Source organism: Anabas testudineus, chromosome 18 (genome assembly GCF_900324465.2).
Source record: "Anabas testudineus chromosome 18, fAnaTes1.2, whole genome shotgun sequence".
NCBI classification, from domain to species: Eukaryota; Metazoa; Chordata; class Actinopteri; order Anabantiformes; family Anabantidae; genus Anabas; species Anabas testudineus.
The window spans coordinates 15,995,882-16,006,888 of NC_046627.1; positions in this window are offsets into that span (position 1 = coordinate 15,995,882).

Below are 11,007 nucleotides of genomic sequence, written 5' to 3' on the forward strand. Positions count from 1 at the left end.
ATAGTTGCTTGACAGAGACGATGATAAGCATGGAGAAAATGCCTTCATACCATCTCCTACATCAGATGATGTTGGTTATGGCCTGTTGTTATTAGTATGGTCTGAACTGTCCAGATGGCCCTCCTCAATTGAGCTATTCTTTCCAACACCCTGAAGAAAGCAATGTGGATGCTCAGACTCTAGTGTATTTTGAGTGTGTTGCTGCGCCCTTCACAGAATTAGTCACAGGGGTGTGAGCTGTATTAGAGTCAAATTAGATCCCCACTGTGTTTGGAACCACATGAATTATAAGGGAGTTTTTAATCATCGCTCACAAACACTGAGGAAAGGTCAAGTTAACCACTAGCACACCTCCTCATATGCTATATGAATTCCATAAGAAAGCCCATTGTTGTTGTCACTTTTGCCATCACAAAAGCAGCGTTGTTCTGCAGCTGTCCTCCCCTGTGATATGACCAGCTTTATCATCCTTTTATTGTTGTATATAAAATAGTCATTTTCAAGATTATGGTCCAAAGGGCAAAACAAAAATGTTACTAACAGCAGAAAAGACATCTCTTAACCTAGTTTTGTTTGGACCTATGTGGAAATCAATACATAAAAAAGACGTTTCTTCAATACTTTTAGCATATCATGACATATGAGTGACGGATTTATGGTGCTAGGGAAGACTTGCATGCCTGATCACTTCTCAACAACCCAGCCACAGGGGGTGAAGTGAAAATTAAGCACTAATATCCCTCCCCCCCAGGGCCAAGCTGTCTTGCTGCTCTCAGCATGACTGACAATATGACCAATAGATTCATTTCAGTTTTTCTAGCGTTTATGGTATTGATGATCCCGTGGAATTAAATCACTGGGTGGTGCATGCCTGATTGCAATGTCTTTTCATTTTACAGGGGTCAATGATAATAACCAGATAAGTTGATTGCTGTCTGGGTCAGACTTGTAATACCATAACTGTATGACTCAAATTGAAGAGGCTCTCTGATTACCTCTCAAATTTGTGTTTAATGTTTTAATGCTAAGGAGGCTCAAAGTGTACTATATAAAAAATATATAATAACATAAATATTTACTTAAATCAATTACTTGTGTAAAATATACAAGTTCAACAGTCAATTAAGAAACAATTTAAGGAATTTAACTAAAATGCATTTTCAAGCGTTTTGTATTAAAGTTGCCTTGATTATTTTTTTCACCATTATTGTACTCTCCACTGCACCTCTTTACTAGGGCAACAACTCTGTTAAAGTAATATTGAAGCAATACAGAAATACCTAGCTCAAACATTCTTCACCGTACACAGAAAAAGCGACTAACCTGTCATTGTATTTAATCTAACAAAGCCACATATGCTGCCTACCTAGCTCGTGAGCTCATATTCTGAGGGGAGAGTGCTAACGTGTTAATTTATAGCATCATTTTGATTTTAAAGGTTAAAGATTTTTTTGTTTTTGTTACCTCAAACAACATAAACTTTTTCTACGTTCACTCCTACCAACAGGAGCATCTAGCTGTGGCAGCTAGTTGGCAGTTTTTAGTGGTGTCATTCAGAGAAAAAAAAAAAGAAATCAGAATGAAATAAAAGCATAAATGTGTATAAAACAAAGGAAAATTACCTCCAATTGTTGTAGAATATTTTATTAAAATTAGTTTTAATTTAGCTAAAAGACTTTATATTGAATTCTTTCAGTTGTCATAACTAACCAACGTGAGTATGTTACTCTCAGAGAAAGCTGAAAACATACTGAACTGGCTAATCAAGCTTTTTTTAAGAAGATATTATCTAATAAGTGCCCAAAACGCACGAGAACCCTCTCAATAAAAACCCTCTCAATCTAAGGATATTCCATCAGATAACAGATATTACTCAACTTATGAATGTGAGCAGAGATCAAGTGCATATTACACAATTAATCATAACTGCAATCATCATCACAGATAATTCATGTGATGGTCGACTCTCGGAATAAAACACATGTCTTTGACATACCCAAAGCAGCCAATACTTTCATCTCCTGAACTATCACCTTTTCAGGTTGCCTCATTACGTGCCTTGATCTTTTATGCACTTGGGTAAAAACAGAAGCCTCGCAATGCTTTGATCTGGAGCATAAAAGCTCCCCAAGAAATGACAGCATTTCGAGATGGAAACAGCATTATATAGGCCGTGTTAGAGTAAAATATTGTTTGATATTCTGATGCATTATTGACTGCGAAACAAAAAGCAAAATATTGACTTCATCAAACATTGAACAGGAAGTGTGTAGTTCAACAAGTCTATCCAATATGTTGTCCCTTTGTGTGTGTGAAGATATTTCATCCAAGTCCGGGGCCACGGGTGAAGTGCATTAACACTCGCAGGTAGTGTGAGACTGCCACTGGAGTGCCCCTATTTTAAGACACTGCATTCAGACCAGCTGCGTTAAAAATGATGGGATTTATTTATTTATTTATTTTAACATTTGTTCAAAAACAGCTATTGCTGTGGAAGCCTTCTCTCTTTTTTATTTATTTTCTATGGTATTTGCTTCCTCTTCATTTCAGTTGTGGAGACCTGTGTTTAAACAGTTAAACATCACCTCAATTCCTCCGTTTGGGGAATTAGAAACTGCTAAGTGACTTCAAAAGCGCTGCCTCCATTTGTACCAACAAAGAACAGAATGTGATGATTCATAAGCTTTTCTTTTTATACCCATTTTGGGTGATAAGCAGCAAACCCCTCTTTACGCCCATATGGCCATCAAAAACATTCTGCTCAATGGGACATTTTACAAAATCACACATGCAGAATTGGAGTGCACATTTAGAGAAACTACTCCACAAAGTATTTTTTTTTGCAAAAATCTCCACTTCCACTTAATCTGTTCTTTCTTTCTAGCATCCGGTGACAGGTTTATACCTGTATTAACCTTGTGCTAGCTATTGCCTGCTGACTTGACACTGTCAGGTCAACAGGTATTGATAATTAACATGCCGATTTTTATTGGTTGGCCCTGAGTTCCCACTGAGAGTAACTAGTAATGTCACACAAATCAAGTCCATGGCACATTTCAAGCTTGTGTTCAAATGATTTCAGCTGAATCTTTCTTGCCTCTATAAAAATCTAATCCTCAAATCAAACATAGACATCAGAGGACACTTATTGCAGATTATTTAATTTCAGTTTGTTCGTCAGATTCCTCTGTGCTGTTGACATTGTCGAATTAATGATTTCTCCAAGGCAACAAATCAAGCCATCTAATGACCTTTGAACAACAGAAAACTTTTACACCCAACACATGACCCCCCCCCCCCCCCTTAGACAAGTGAAGCTAACGACCTGCAGCCAGCAGCAGCAGCAGTTTCCTCATCACATAATCAACAAGGCTGCACTTTAATTGAGCAAAATATTGAAAGGGATGTGGAAATAATGCAAGATGAAGCACTTGTGCTGATTTTATAGGAATAAAAGCTTCATTAACTGTGATGTAACAGTGATTAAACATCCATTATGTCATTAGCTACATCCCAAAACGTTGAAAACTGAAGCTTTAATTCATAGGAGCTTCGCACTATGTGGATCCCAGCATGCGCTCACGTTGTATGTTGCTACCGTGTACTACACTAGAAAATCATTTGATATTACATGGGTTCTTTTCTATCAACGGTTTAGTGCTCCAGATTCAGAAGTAAGCACAGCATCTCTTTAATTGTTTACCCTCTTTCTTCTCCATTCTGCTTGAATATGCATGCAGAGGAAGAGCACTTGTACTCCCAAGGATATATACTGTGAGAGAGTTTGGATCAAAACAGAACTGGCTTAAACTGGATGATGCTCAAAGAGGAGTTAACCTCGTTTTTTTATTTTTTATTAATTTTATTTTTTATTAATTTTTTATTTTTTTGCCTTGATCTGATTCGAAGTGGGGTTTTTTTTTTTTAAAGAAGGTGAAGATTTTAAAACTTTTACATAAAGTAAACCGACTCCAATGACGTGATCAAGTTCTGCCTGTGTCGTATTTAGATGCCGGAGCTCGTCAGATTTCCACCAGGCTTGCAAAGTGTATCATCAGTTCAAGTGTTTCTGAATATTACATGGACCTAAATGGCAAATGAGGGAGGAGACCATGAGATGTAATGACTGATTTTTACTTTCAGCGCCACAAAGGGGAATAAGTTCCCTCCATCTACAAATTAAAAAAGAATGAACTCAGAAGCTGCTGCTCTGTTGTAATGGAAATGCGGTATGACATCAGCAGTGCATTAAGGATAAGGAACTGTTTTAGCCAAGCACAGGAAATGCTGGTTGAACTCAAGTTGTGCTTGCTTTTAGCATCTCCTTCTTCATGGTTCTCCAAATATGATGTGACTGACATGAATTGCCAACATGGCTCTCCAAATCCTCCTCTCTTCAATTCAGTTTTTTTAATAGCGTAGTTATGTAATCCTGTGGCTCAAATGGAAAATTTACCCCAGACCAGAAGTAACTTATAGTTGTCTTGTTTCAACATGAGCATGAACACACATACAGATTGCTTCCCTTATTCAAAAGGAACAACTGGCACAACCCAGGCAAATCTTGCAGGTGTTTCATTGACAGTCAAAGACGCGGCTTTGTGAAGACAAACACTGCCCGGACCGATTCCTACGCGTTGCTTTGTTGCGTTTGTGATAATAACTCAGATGTGGTGTTTGAGCTATAGAAATTGTTGGTTGCGCCAACTGATTGAGCAGATTTAGGCGAACACAAGGTGAAAAGGTAGATTTCTGGACTACATTTTCTCCAGACAGCACGGCCTATTTAACTACTCTGTGGGATGAGTTCTTTTTCGTTTTAAAAATAGCTCGAGAGCAAGCATAAGATCAGATAATTATTGCTGCTCTGATCGCTGCCACTGTACATAGGGCATCTACCACCCAAGGTATAAGATAACATTTAGTTCAGTGAGAGATTACTGAGCCAAGACAGACAATGGAAGAAAGGAAAGATAAAAGCTAAACTGAGTGTGGAACCAATTTTCATATGACCAGTTTGCACTGTACCCATCCTTTGACTCGCAAAACAAAGTGGAAATGATCGATTAAACACTAGCGCTTATTTCTGTAATATTTCTGGGATGGATGGAAAGGGCCCTTCCTCCCTCCCTCAACACCTAGCGTGAAACTGCCATCGAGCGAAGTACTCATCCCCCGAACCGTTCCAGCCGAGCTGTACGGTGTTCAACATCAGAGCACTGTGGTTGAATCAGGCCCTTCCTAAGTGCAAATGTGTGTAGCTGTGTGACCTTGTGATGCTCTCCAGCCTTCTCTGATTGTGTGTATTCTTTTTAAAAGTGGCAAAAAAAATTGTGTCATAAAGTGACATAAGATGAGAGTGTGTGTGTGTGTGTGTGACTGCTTAATGCTGCTCCTTAAGTGGGTTGACAAAATATTAAACTACATACACCCCCCTTTCAGAAGTATTGGAATGGTGAAGCCAGTTCCTTTATTTTTGCTGTAAGCTGAAAACATTTGGGTCAAAAGATCAACATTTCAGCTTTCATTTTCAGGTGTTTACATGTTTACATGACTGTTTTCATTCAAAAGAAATAGTTATTTTGGTAAATGTCTGACGTTGTGTCTCCTGAGCCATTGTGTAGAACATTTACTTTGAGGTTAAGGTTCAGTTCTGCTGACAATGACTCCACAGTGGCACGAGATCCAGGCCCTGAGGCACCAAATTAGCCCCCAAATCACGATTATCCCTACACCATACTCCACCAACGTTGATCTATCAGCCTCCAAGGTCAAAGGCCAGAGACCACATGGCGATGCATTCACTTCATGGCTCTTCATTTTAATTTTTAGTCATTATTCAAGAAGCTGCTTGAAACGTTTTTTGACCACACAACCAAAGCAGTCTAATTTCTGTTCCTTTTTGAGTGAGGCTATGCCATGATATACCCTTGCCTCCAACAATCCTGACAAAAGTCTACTGGCAAAAGCAATAAATAAATAATCAGGCGTGTGATACAGTAGTATAACTACTGCAGTCTAGCATCAATCAACACTCACTGGTGTTTATTCAAAAAAAAAAAAAAATGCCAGTCATCAAGACGGGCATTAAAGTCTCTTCATCATTGCTTGACCGAACCTTAATATTAATGTTACTCATCTTAACCCAAATACTACAATTTTCTTTTTAATCCTGTCTGGCTTTTTGAAGATAACCGCACCTTAAAGGGACAGAGCACATCTATCGTCACATCAAAGACGGATGTCTAAGACATTCGAATACCTTGTCTGTCACTGACTGGTAGAAATTCAGAAATTTCTGATCATCATTATCAGCTGTGTCTTTGTTCTGTGGGCAAATGTGCCTGGAATGCTTCAAAGGCATGTTAATGAAGTCCTGTGTGAACATGCCAGGAGACCAATTACACTTGTGAGCTCCACTTCAGCTTTCTCATTTCCCCAAATCCTGCTGCTCAAACATGGTTATAGCCAAGAATTTTTCTTTTTTTTTTTTTCTGTGCCGATGAAATAGTTGACCTTGACAAATAGTCGAATGCAGAGCGGAATTGGTAACATGGAAACAGCATGGGAGTACTTCAACTTCTCCGCAGCTCCTGTGGAAATCAACAGTAATCGCTGTGTATGAGCCCCACTGGTGTGTATTTTTATGAAAAGATGATCAAGTGGCTTTGTTGCTCGAGGCTTGACGCTGTAGATTAAATTTGCAGAGCATTCTAAAGGCGGTTGTCGGATCTTTGTCTTTTTTTTATCCTCGGTTTAACCTGGACCGAAAGCTGTGCTTAATGGCTGATCCAGGTGCATTGTTTTCCTGCCCTAGCTGTGAACAAGAAGTATTTTTCTTAACTCTCATAACAGCCCAAGGTCAGTTTATTCTTCAAGGACCAAACCTCTGCCTTCGGAAATGTCTTCCTCAGGTGGTGTTTGCAGAGACCCCTGCAGCTGATTGTCATTTTGCAGCAGGCTGGACTTAAGAACACAAGAATCTGTCACCAGTGGAAACTGTGTCACAGTCGGCCTTACGAAACCACAGCCTCACCCTAATCATCATCCGTCCATCCATCTGCCACGAGATTGATGTGGCCCCCTTTTAGATGTCATGAAAAGCCCTGGCAGGCGCCCCGCGCCTACCGGCCAGCGAGGGCGTCTCTTTGCTCGGCTGCATCGCGTTCCGTTTGCACCAGGACGAACTTGATTTGTCCAGAGGGAGGCTCTCGTGATTGATGATTCCACCACGTATCTTCAGCCACAGCAATCTGGCCTTGGTTCTAGTAGTGTGTGAATGTTTCTGAAATTCACGTGTGCACTGTCTGACTGTGACAGCAAATTAAAAAAAAAAAGCATATGCGGTGGTATTGGGTAGGTTTGTAGTGCACATGTGTGCACAGGTAAGTGTATGTGGAAGCACCCACAATGGCTGAGTCACAGCTGTAGTAGCTGTTTGGGGTGCAACATTTCGCAAGCATGCGACAAGCAAGCCCACTCGATCCAGGCATTGTTTTAGGAAAAAAAAAACAAAAACAAAAATGCAATGTGGTCCTTTCAAACCCACAGGTTCCTTCAACTGAGGCGGTAATCGGCACTGAGAAGTGCCATCCACACCTCAGTGCCCAAGCTTTCCACATTGCTGCTTCCTCTACTACTACTTTTTTTTTTTTAAGTGTCATCTCCCATTGTGTTTATCTCCCATGGTGTTCTTCAAGAAAACAAACACCAAAAGCCCCAGTGCTGCATCACTTTTGCAGAACACTGTGGATCAATGCCCACTCTTCTATAGGGAGGCCTAAGTTGATAAGAGACAGATACACTGTACGTGAGTGTGCACGCATGAACTGACTGGACGACGCCTCTTAGAAAAAAAAACTTAAATGAATGCAAATACACAACTCTTCTCAACTTTCAAAAAGCCCAAGTAGTCGTGGAGTTTTGTAGTTTGAAATGATCCCTGCCCAGTAGAAAAAAGGTGACATTACATAATACGTCAAGGGAAGCAAGGAAAGTCATGACAACATGTGCCCCAGATGGAAAAAAAAAAAACTGCGTCAGTGAAGAGGGACATGGTCAAAAGTTGAAACTGGCTTACCCAAGGGGAGTCAAAGTCACATGGGAAAATACAGTATAAATTGGGATGGACAAATACAACTAATTGGCACGCAACCTGCCATGACCCATATCTGCTGTAATGCTTCCACAGATCTTTCAGTTTATTTTTTTTTGGAAGTAAACTTTTTGGGTTTTTTTTCATAGCGTGCTGGTATTTGTGTTCTGTGCCACTTGGATTTCTCTGTGTAGAAACCTAGAGCAGAACACACAGTCACACACACACTAACCTTAATGACATAAATGGCATGTAATGGTGATGATATGGACCCGGAGGGGGAAATAAATCACTGATGTAATGCATCTGGTTCCTGCTGCTGCACGTGAAGCCAATGTGCAGGGCTCCATCTACTGTTGGGTGATGGGAACTCCAGCCGGTGTGTCCTGACAATGCTCCAGCTGACTCACTTAAGCTCCTTTGCCCGTAAACGAGAAGGGACAGCCAGACTCGGCAATGAGGCTGAGGCGGTATAATTTATGCCTGTGAATTATGGATATACCAAGCGAGTGAAGGCCAATATATGTTTTATACCACGCACCTCTCCATTTATTTTAGCTGGGGTTATGACTTGATGGCTGGCGTTTCCTATTGATGATGGACCCTCCTGATTTATCCGCTCAAGTCAGGCGAGACCATCAATTAAGGCGCCTTGCCAGAACAGTCATACCGAATGCACTGTCACCTGTTGTTTATGACTGACTGACTGGCTCTCGTGAATAAGCTTCCTGCAGAACAGGGCGGTTTTGGGCACATTCTGCTCACCAGTGAGATTACTTGCACACACGAGGCAAGTAAAACAATGTGCATTAGCCGGCCGCAGTTTGTGCAGATACTAAACGGGCAGTATCACCTTTCCGGCTTCATTTAAAAAAAAAAAAGCCAAACTCCTTTTTAAGTGAATTACAATAACCGTAAACTGTGAGGCAACCCTATACTTAGCATTGTTTTATAACCTCCTAGAAGTCGGGAACATATAATTTCTCACAGATAGACTGAGATGCGTATATACTATCCATTTCCCTGGAAGCCATCACCAGCAATTTCCTTCCTCTTTCATCATTCTAAATGCGCCTAAATGGTTTGGGTCGGGGGGTTGAGCAGCAATAACCGCAACTTTGTGTCAGGAGGGGGAATTTGGAATCTTTGATGCTTTCCCTGGCATGAAATGTATTTACAAATACCTTGGTGGGAGCCAATAAAAGGTTTAATATTTAATTAGGCCTAAGGGCATCTCACAGTAACGGGCACATTTCTGATCAATGGTATGATGGAGGAGTCCTCTCTGTCAGTCGGTATGAGGAGAAAGCCCGGCTTCCTCCTTGAAAAAGTTACTGCAGCTCCCAACACGTATACAGCACTTTGGAGAGGACGGTTAATCATCGGCTATTTACGACGCACCTACCCTGAGTACCGAGCATCCAGCACCAAGCCCCCGGATTCATGTTTGTGTACATTTGTGAATTTTAAGGCTCCCGACTTGAGATGATTACCATGAATGATGAATGGCGAACGATGATGAAATATGTATTTAGGCTCTCTTTGTGCCAATGCTGATGAAACTTTCATGATCCCTGTGGGTGTGTGTGGGGTGGTGGGGGGGGGGGGGGACTGGGCATGTCGTAGTGCACTGTGAGATTGGATTGGATAATCAAAGGTCTGAACTCACTGTAGCTGACTTGCCTTTTTACCACAGAGGTCAGACGTGCTATAGTCACAAAACCCCAGCCAAACACTGATTTAATACAGGTGTTCGGAAAAACTTGATCATTTTCTCTAAAGCCTAATTTCTTTGATCCTCTTCTGCACTGAACTTTAGTCCATTCCTTTGAGTCTGTTGCTCAAAGAAGAAGCAGAAATGCCCTGTTTTCCATCTGTTTTGTTACGAAGTAGAACATCTTTGACTTCCCTTGTGGCATTTTGCTCTTGATATACTGTGTGTTTTAGTCTGTAGGTCAGTCTTACGGCCACATTTGCTGCATTTATTTTATTTCCTTCTTAAGCACATAAAAAACTTCCCTTTAGGTAAGGTTATTATTCACAATTGTTTCTCTTTTTATTATACATAAATGATACTTTAACCACAATACCTAATGGAGCATTGATTGCTGTGACTATGATTACATCCTAGTGTATATCACTGCACTTACTGTAACTGCATACTTTAAGTAAGGAAGCAGCATTGAGAATGAGGAGCTTTACTGTTATGACCGTAGCTTTTGCAAATGGTGCCGGGCACCGTCTTCGCATGGTCTCCTCTTTTGCTGAGACATTCGAGACACCCGGGCTATTTTGGCAGCGATGTGATGTCAGAGCAAGCGGCACCTAGCATCTGAAGAGCATTACAGACTCAACCTCGCGCTTGTGTAAATTAGTCCACCTGCTCAGTGGTGCTAAAGCCTTCGGTGTAGCGCCATCAAAATACACAAAGCTTAACAGCAGCTGCCAAAGCTTGGTGACAGCTGTCACAGAGTCAGCACGCACAAAGTCTGCTTCCTGTGCTGCAACATTTTTCTGTGAAACTTTCCGAGTGCTAGAAAAAGAAACCACACAAATGAAGAAAAAGAAGCTGTGTGTCACTTTTTTTTTTTTTTTTTTGTTCCCTATGACAGAATGAAGCCTCTGCTCCTTTAGTTTTAATCGGCGAGATCCAGGCTGTGCTCTTGAGCCACATTGCAATGAGGGAACATGTTTTGCTCTGCTTCTGAGGCTTTTGTTTCGCTGCCACTGAACTCACGTCAGAGAGCGTCGATACCTCGGAGACGAGGCACAAACCATATAAATGCCCAATTATAGTTGCTTCACAGAGAAATGCCTTTAAAAATTAATAATGGGGGCATTACATAATTCAAGGCAGCCGGTTATGTAAGCGGCCCAAATGGAAAGAACAGACAGGGTATTGTCTCTTACCC